This window comes from Tamandua tetradactyla, chromosome 1 (assembly GCF_023851605.1).
Source record: "Tamandua tetradactyla isolate mTamTet1 chromosome 1, mTamTet1.pri, whole genome shotgun sequence".
Taxonomy (NCBI): domain Eukaryota; kingdom Metazoa; phylum Chordata; class Mammalia; order Pilosa; family Myrmecophagidae; genus Tamandua; species Tamandua tetradactyla.
The window spans coordinates 37,885,085-37,894,222 of record NC_135327.1 but is presented as its reverse complement, the minus strand read 5'-3'; the positions used below and the strand labels follow the sequence as shown (position 1 = coordinate 37,894,222).

General features: G+C 37.9%; 1 long non-coding RNA gene across 2 annotated transcripts; it reads left to right on the top strand.

Annotated features, from left to right (window-relative positions):
• Nucleotides 1-1,230: 1,230 nt before the first annotated feature.
• LOC143684076 (uncharacterized) lies at nucleotides 1,231-7,181 on the top strand. Of its 2 annotated transcripts, XR_013175841.1 has the most exons (5): nucleotides 1,231-1,380; nucleotides 2,684-2,797; nucleotides 3,063-3,375; nucleotides 5,618-5,940; nucleotides 7,049-7,181. It is a non-coding gene; the product is annotated as an uncharacterized LOC143684076 (long non-coding RNA). The 2 variants fall into 2 exon arrangements; XR_013175839.1 differs by lacking the exon at nucleotides 7,049-7,181 and having other exon boundaries at nucleotides 5,618-6,051.
• The last annotated feature ends 1,957 nt before the right edge of the window (nucleotides 7,182-9,138 follow it).

Below are 9,138 nucleotides of genomic sequence, written 5' to 3'. Positions count from 1 at the left end.
CCTTAAACCACTACACACTAGCTAAAAGAATCACGGATAGATACAAATGGCAGAAAATTCACATACTAATATTAAGTGGAAATAATAGGACAAGAACATGTTATACATGTACAAAATAAATTTTGTGCGTGTTGGAAAATGATATAGCCATCACTGGGGGAAAATATACCAAGATATTAACAATTTTTAACCTTTGGGTGCTGAGACTATAGGTATATTCATTTTCTGGGGCTGCCATAACAAATTACCACACACTTAGTAGCTTAAAAGAGCAGAAATTTATTCTCTTATAGTTCTGGAAGCTGGAGGTTGGAAAGCAGGGTGTCAGCAAGGCCATGCTTCCACTAAAGCTTTAGGGAAGGAGCTTCCTTTCCTCTCCCAGTTTCTGATAGCCCCAGTGTTCCTTGGCTTGTGGCTGCCTCACTCCATTCTCTGCCTCTGTCTTCACAAAGCCATCTTCCCACTTTGTCTATGTCTCTGTGTCCAAATTTTCCTCTTCTTAAAAGGATACCTGATATGTTGGATTCAGGGCCCATCTAATCCAGGATGACCTCATTTTAGCTGATTATAGCTGCAAAGACCCTAGGACCAAATAAGGTCTCATATTCTTTTATATATTCTGAGATAAATGCATATTATTTTACAAATGTAAAGCCTGCTTTTCGAGTCTTTGTAAATATGATTTATAATAATTATAAAGTATTTCAATTTATGAATATATAAATAAATTTAGCCTTTCTAGTATTGCTATCTTTTTAAGTTAGTTATAGTTTTCCATTCTGTTATGTAAGACAGATCAACATCACTGTGTGTGATTGGTATCTGGCAGCTCAACTATTTCCATGGGGTTGATGGTTGACTTAATCACTCAAAGGTTAGGAATAATTTGGGGACTACAAAAATGCCATTAAACTGCTTCTATTATAATTGTATCCATTTACTGTTTTACCAGTAGGGGCACATACTCTTCCACAGAGTGGTGGTATTAAAGATGCTTTTTTGTTTTTATTCTTTAAACTTAATGTTTTCACAAGGAAAATCTAACTTTCTTAATTAGATCTCTTAATTCAGTGTGTCTTAAACCATCTGTGGCAAAGCACCAGTTTAGATTTAATTTCTAATCTGTCTTGAGGTGCTATGTGGGCCTACCACACATGACTAGCACATAGCACGGACCATTGTGTGCCAACCAGGTGAGTGTGACATCATCTGAATTCATCTTCACGTTAAACAAGATCAGGTCCACCGATGTCAGCTTTGGATACTGAAGCAACGCTAAACTGCTCTAATAGTTTTAACATCTATTCTCAATTTCTGTATTTGTCGTGGATTGATCACGAACAGTTCATGGATAAACACCAGGCCACAGATCATATTGAGGTTGAACTGGTTTGCATTTCTTTAGTTTTAGTTCAGTAGCTAATGTGCTCTCAAATTTAGCTTTTATTTTCTTTTCAGCCAATTGTCTTCGTAATCTTTTTCACTTCATCAGGTGGAGTCATAGCTCCTATCGTCTGTACGAGCTCTGTATCTTCTAAGGCTATTAACTCGTTTTTGATGGCTGCACATATTATATGTTCCTGGATTCTTTGCTTATATCTTAGCTTATTACAGAAAGATCTTTAGTGTCCATTTTGCTGGCATTCCCTTTAATTCAGTTCATATTCTTTGGAAGCAAAGTAAGTTTAAAGTGTTATATAGTCTCATCAATCCTTTCCTTTACGATATTTACTTTGTTTTAAGCTTAAAACAGTCTTTCCTATCCATAGGTTACATAGTCGTGTGCATTTCTAATACATTTTATTGTTGATATTTGATATTCAACTATTGAATCAAACTAGGATTTATTTATGTTTTCAGATAGATGAATAGTTATCTCAGAAATATTTGTTTAATAATTTTCCCTTACTCAATCATGTATGATAAGCCAAGCAATAGCTGGATACCAGCTGGACTCCAATAACTTATATTTGTTGTCATCTGAAATACTAAAAGCTGGAAGAACAAGGACTATTGTCCAGAAACAACTGGGAGAAAAAAAATGTCATCTAATATCATCCCAGATGTCATTCATTTATTAGGGTAAAAAAAAAAGATTAAGAAAGCATACATCCATACATGCAAAAAAAGAAAAATATAAAAGAAGTCCTATAATGATATTTAATCTACATACAAAAAAATTAGGGGGAGATTAAAAGAATGATAGGAAAAGTAGCAAGGGATGAATCTTGACATTTATATAGTTTATTCTAAAACATGAGTTTCAAATTAGGAGCTACAGTCTGAATCTAAAATTAAAACCCTCAAAACAAATAAACAATAATAAACATAACTGAATGGTGTTCTAAATTTCTGAGTTTTAAGATTATTATATGACAGAGACAAGTAATATTTTTTATTTTGTCTTTATAGCGCACTACTGAGAAATAAACTTCTAAACTTCTAATATGTTTGAACCATGACATAGTTTGGTAATTTTTAAAAGCACTAGTACTGCTTCATTTTGATGATACTTGTATCCTGCAATTCTTCACTCACCCTAACACTCCCTATTGCCTCATAATCACTCGTCCAGCTTTACAATCTTATGTTAGTTTTGTCCTGATCCCTGAAAAAGGGTGTTTTCAAACCCTGGTCAAAAATAGATAACATTTTTGCTTTCGTTTGCTAATCCTGCTTTCAGAAATACCACACAACGGGTTTGCTTAAGCAATAGGAGATTAAAGAAATCCAAAATCAAGATATCGGAAGGCTTGCTTTCTTCCCAAAGAGTGCAGCGTTCCGGTGCTGGCTGCTGGTAAGCCTGAACATCCCTTGGATTGAAACTCTTCTTCTCATGGCTTCCCCTTTATCTCCTGGGTTCAGCTAAATTCTTTCTTTTGTGACTTCCAGGGGCTCTTTATAAGGCCTCCAAATGGTCACACGTTAACGAAAGATAACATCTTCAAAATGTCCTGTTTACTATGCTAACCGTAATTCCCTGGGAAACCATGAAGGAAATAATTTTTTATAAGCAGTAAAAAAAATGAAAAGAGATGCCCCTGGGGCTTTTATCTTTGCAGGACCTTGAACTTCCTACTTGGAACGCAGAAAGCCTGTGACGAGAAGGAGGAGGCTTTTGTGAGACACACACTGGAGATGGCAGAGCAGAAAAGCCAGACAGAGACTAGGAACCAGGGTCGCAGGACGTTATTCTGCCTCCTCTGAGAAAAAAGCAACCCCACTTGGATAAAGCATTGCATTGCTCATCTGTTTCACGTGGCCAAAAAGTATAGATAAAATTCTATGAAAAATTAATCGTACCTCCCTACTGGATTCTAGAAGTCTGGACATGAGGAATCAATTTCAGTTAAATGAGTGGCTGGTGATTAACATGTAAGTACTAACCTAGCAGCTGCTGAGAACATAATGACTGTGTGTCTCCTGCCAGGTCCAAGTAGGGTGTGGGACCAGGGCCAGGCAGTGAGTCTGACTCTCAGCTGCTGATGAATTCGGACATCTCTTACTTCCTTGAGTCTCAGGCTTCATTACCATAAAATGATCAATGTATTAGTATCTCCCCATCTTAAGGACATAAAACTTGACAATCACTATTCTTGCCTCTTGCTTTTTTTCTTAAAAGAAAAGCAAATTTTATATTTTAGAAGTTTTAGATTGACCGAAAAATTGCAGACAGTACAGAGTTCCCTTAAACCCTGCATTCAGTTTCCCCTCTTATTAACGCCTTATATTAGTATGGTAGATTTGTTACAATTAGTGAACAATAACATTTTTGGTATTATTAACATGAGTTCATATTTTATTCAGATTTCCTTAGATTTCTCTTTATGTCACTTTTCTGATACAGGATTCCATCTGGGACAGCCCGTTACATCTCATCGTCATGTCTCCTTAGGCTCCCGTCAGCTTTCCCTTGTTTTTCTTGACCTTGGGAGTTTTGGGGAGTACAGGTCAGGCATTTTGTTTGGGATTTGCCTGACGTGTTTCTCATGATTAGACTGGGAAGTCCACAGAGATAAACTGCCATGATAGCATGACTTATCATCATTGATTTCCACCTTGAGTATCTTGCTGAGGCAGTGTTTGTCTGATTTCCTCACTATAAAGTTACTCTTTCCCGCCTTCCCGTACTGTACTCTTTGGACGGAAATCACTACACCCAGCCCACACTTAAGGGATGGGAACTATGTTCCAGCTCCTTGAGGGTGGAATATTTGCATAAATTATTTAAAATTTTTTTACATAGGAGATTGGCCTCTTATCCACTATTTATTTATTCATTCATTCACTCACTTATTTGTATGGTGTGGACTCATGGATATTTATTTTATACTTTGGATTGTAATCTAATACTGCTTTATCTTGTCACTCAAATTGTTCCAGCATTGGCCAATTGGTTCTTTTGTCCCTTTGACATATCCTCATCATTGTGGTTTTTAAAAAAGTTTTGTCTGTCTGTTGGTCTGTCTGTCTGTAGCACTTCCTTGGTGTCTGACGCTACAAGATGCTCCAGGCTCATCCTGTACGTTTTCTGCCCTAATCCTAGAATCAGCCTTCTCACCAAGGAGTGCTGGCTCCTTATCGGAGAAGGGTTGGAAGACACCATTTGAGCATGAGGTTGCTATTGCGTATCATTGCTTTTAGATTCTCTCAGCAGACAGAACAAGGAGATATGTGTGTTTACCAAACCTTGCATATACGCATATCTATAAATATTCTACTATGTAACCATCCATGTGTGTATTAAGCTAAACAGGAGTTCACACAGATGTCTCCAACTCTAATCCATTACTGCATGGGCCACTCCAGCCTCTTCTTACTTATCTGTGAGTTCCCACTACAACTGGGCAAAACCTGCCATCTATTTATTTAGTTGTGCAAATCTAATACACATTTATGGCAGTATGAGAATTTAGTCCTACAATATATTTGTAGTTCATTTTTGTTAAGGTATAAATTCTGTGCATTTTTTTTCCTCATGGGACATCTAATTGTTTCAGCATCATTTGTTGAAAAGATTACCCTTGGTTCCATCATCAAAAATCAATTAACTATATTTGTGCAGGTCTATTTCTGAACTTTCTATTATATTCCATGTTCTATGTATCTATTTTATCACCTAAACCATACTGTCATGTTTACTGTAAGCCTTGAAGTCAAGAAATGTAAGTCCTCCCATTTTGTTCTTCATGAGTATCATGTTGGCCAGCCTCTTGCTTTCTAAGAGGTCAAAAATACATTTTCCAAAGTGTATACGGCTCTCTTGGTCACAGCTGCCTTCTTCCTACTTCCACTCCCTACTTATTTAGACAGGTGTTCCTCACAACTTCGGCAAAGCTGATAGTTCACGTTTCTCTGAACTCTGCTCTATGGAAACAACTGTGTGTGAGTGCCTGGTAAGTCAAATTTGTGGTCAGACTCAGTTTCAGGAGCCAGAAGGAGGAAATAGAGACCATAGCTCCCTGCAAATTTCTAAGACCTGGTTAAAGGCATAGCCATTCATCAGCTCCCACTGATTATGACCACGTGCAAGTACAGGCCCCAAAGTACCAGGTATGACAGACTATACTTTCTACAAACAATCACAGCATTATTTCCCATTCCTGCTCTCTTCCAGAACTTTGCCTCTCTGCCATGAAGAAGTGGAGTCTATAGCTCCTACCCATGAAACTGGGCACAGTGGGACAGCTGTAACTGACACAACAAATAGAGGGCACTGGAGGTGATGATAATATATGACACCCGAGGTTGAGTCATAAAAGACTATAAGACTATACAGCTTCTACTTGGCTGTCTCTTGGAACACTCACCCTCGAGGTCCAGTAAGCATGCTGTGGGTAAGCCCACACACGAAGAAGCCCATGCAGGAAGTAAACAAGGCTCAGGGCCCTCAACCCTGGCCAAGCTCCCAGCTGAGAGCCAGCGCCACCTGTCAACCTTGTAAGTGCACCATCTTGGGAGTAGCTTCTCCAGCCCCCAGCTGACTCTGGGTGAACAGAGATGAGCCTTCCACACCAAGCCTTGCCCAAATTGTAGATATGTGAGCAAGATAAAGGTTGTTGTTGTTTAAGCTGTTAGGTTTTTGTAGTGGTTTGTTACATTGCAATGACAGCTGAAACACCAGGTCTCCCAAATTTTCAAGAAAAGCTGAAGGTTCCAAATTTTCAAGTGAAATCCTTGACTTTTTAATGTTAACAACTAATTCCAAATTTTGAAATACCTTCTGTGAATCACATAAAACATCTTTGCGTCATTTTCAGTACTCCAGCCACAGTCTATACCCTATCTCTATTAATTGGCACAATAGGCTGCCAGGTAGTTGCTATTGTTTTCATTATTCCAGATAACCCAAGAATCAATGAATAAACATGCCCAAAGTCATAGCTGGTTGAAGTACAGTCATGATATGAACTCAGCAAAATCTCTGTGCTTTTCCCTAAACTATACCACATTTTTAAGCTCAATATAGAAGACAAATATTTCCTGTTTCATTTATTTTTTTTGTTTCTTCTTTATTTAGAAATAGCCAAAAGGCAATTTAGGTCCTGGTACTTTTTTATCCTGTTGCTGCTGCCGTTTGCTTTTTCTTATACTTCATTGGATCCTGAACTCATCATCTCTGGCTTCATTCCTCATCTTGGTTGCCAAAAAGAAATGATTGAACCAGGGGAGGTGGTGATGATCCTTTAGCCCAGGGGACTCTGCTGGGATTTTCCCAAGAGCGGTGGGAAGTAGGAGTTGTGAACCAGAAGAGATGCATACTCAGTAGAGGCCCAGCTGGGTCAGGCGCGTGTCCCCAGTCACCTTTGCCTTCATGCCGTGAGGATTGACACAGTGACATTTTCTGTCTTTGTCTTTCTCATTTTTCTTATACATTCTTTATAACAATTGTCATTGACCCAGACCACCTTTGCTACAAAAGTGCAAAGAAAATGGAACCGGTAAAGTCGCTGTTTGGAAGTTGTATCTGTGTATTTACATGGCTGAAGGTAAAAGAGACTGAGGGGAGTTATGTCTTTCTTTAATGCTTTTCTATCGCTTTTGGAAGAGAGAAGAGGAAAGACTATGAAAGAGTCACCATCATCTCCCAGATGAATAGAAAGATAAGATGGTAAAAAGCTTAATGCCAGTTTTTGAGGAACAAACTGAACCTTGGGACAAACCAAACGGGATGAAGAAGATCTTTCATAGTTCAAATATGGTATGATAAATAAGAATTTGGACTAATGGTCTTAATTTTCACGTTAACAAATCTTTAGATATCTCTGGGTTTCTTCTTAGTTGGTCCTATTCTTAGTTAATATAGATCAGAAACACTTTTAAAAACAATTCTACACAGAAGCTCATTTTGTAACCCCTAAACTTACTAAATGTAGCTTATATCATTTTGGTGCAATTGCCCAAGCCCTGTGGCTGTATCGTGGTTAATGAAGTGGCTGGAAGATCAGAACCTGGGATTCGGGCCTCAGTCCTGCTGCTCTAGCCTGGAAAAATATCCCACCAGGTTTTCGGACTCAGAGTTTCTACTTGTAACACATGGCTTGTAATAGATATACCACACACTTTTTTTGAGTATAAAACAAAAAGATACAGGCATGACACGACGGAATTATTTAAAAAGAAGAGCCTTTATTAATTCCAAATTTCATTGATGTTTTTTATTATTATTATTTCCTCTGAATTCAGCTTCCCATTAGAGGCTATTTTGTTTTTCTGTTATTTAAAACATAGTCACTCCTACACAGATAGGATATTCTATTAATTTAGTTGCCCAAAGTCATCTGAAATTATGTTCCATGGAAAAAATAGTATCTTGAGCAGTAAGAGATTTGTGGAAAGCAAGGGGAGTTGGAGAAGGAGGAAGAGAGGGATGGTGATGAAGATAAGAAGAGGAGGAGAAAACAGAAAAAGGATGTTGTGTGGTCAACAGGTTTGGGAAGTTCCTGGGAGTACAGCCTTGTTGCAGACTGGATTAGCAGTCAGTAAATACCTATTGTCTCCCTGCTGTGTGGGAGGAGATACTCCCCTGCCCCATTGTTAGACTTGTTTATGTGAGCAGACATTGTGCAAGCCATACACAAGCAAAGGATTTACTTCCAAGTCAAATGCTTGCTTTGCCTTGGTCTCCTGAACTTTTCTGCCCATCACCAAGAGAAGAGCTTTCTCCAGCTAAACTCAGCTCCTGTAGTCTGGGTCCCAAAAGCATGAACCCAGGAATCTGATCTGTGCATGACCCACAGCTTGCCACAAAGCCAACACAACCGACCCAAAGACTCATGAGTGAGAAATACATGTCTGTTGTAAAGCACTGAGATTTAGGTTATATTTTATGCAACAGTTTCCTAGCAAAAGTGAGTAATCTATGCATTTAAGCACTTTTACTACAAAACTTCCCAGGGCATTTGATATGCTAATGACCGTTGTCATTCTAAAATTTGTAAAATTAATTGGCCCTACAACTATGTGTGAAATGCAGTTTTCAGAGTGACTTTTAAAAAATTTTTACAACCAGGTTATCTTTTCAAAAGCTGAGAGGATTTAGGTTGCAAATATCCCAATATTAGCTACTCAATAATAGCTATGGCTTTACTGGATAGTAACATCCACCAATATGGACAGAAATATAATTGAGTGGTCAAGAGCAACTGCGTGAGACTCAGATGAACTGAACTTTCAATACTAACCCCATCACTTACAGGCTAAGGGAGCAGAAAAAATGCACATACATTCTCTGAGACTTAATTTCCCAATTGGTAATTTGGCATATTAATAGTATTATTATTGCAACTACATCATAGAATTATTGCAAGGATTAATCAAGATATATAATGTAATTAGCCAGAACACAAGCTCAATAAATGATAACTAATGTTATTTTTTAAGCATCCCATTTCCATGAAATTATGTGTAGAGAAATTGGAAGTAAGAAAATAGAAGATAGGGAATAAAGGTCAAGTTGAATTTAATAAAAGAAAAAAAGGATGATTGGGGAAAAACAATATGCCTCAGTATCATTTTCCCCCTTTTTTAGCCAAGATCATCTGTTTGGTTTCCAAATAATTCTTTTATGTTATGAAATTCAAATTTGTCTTATCTCCACCCTTTTTAACCAACTGCTTCTCCACCCGCTCACCCCCA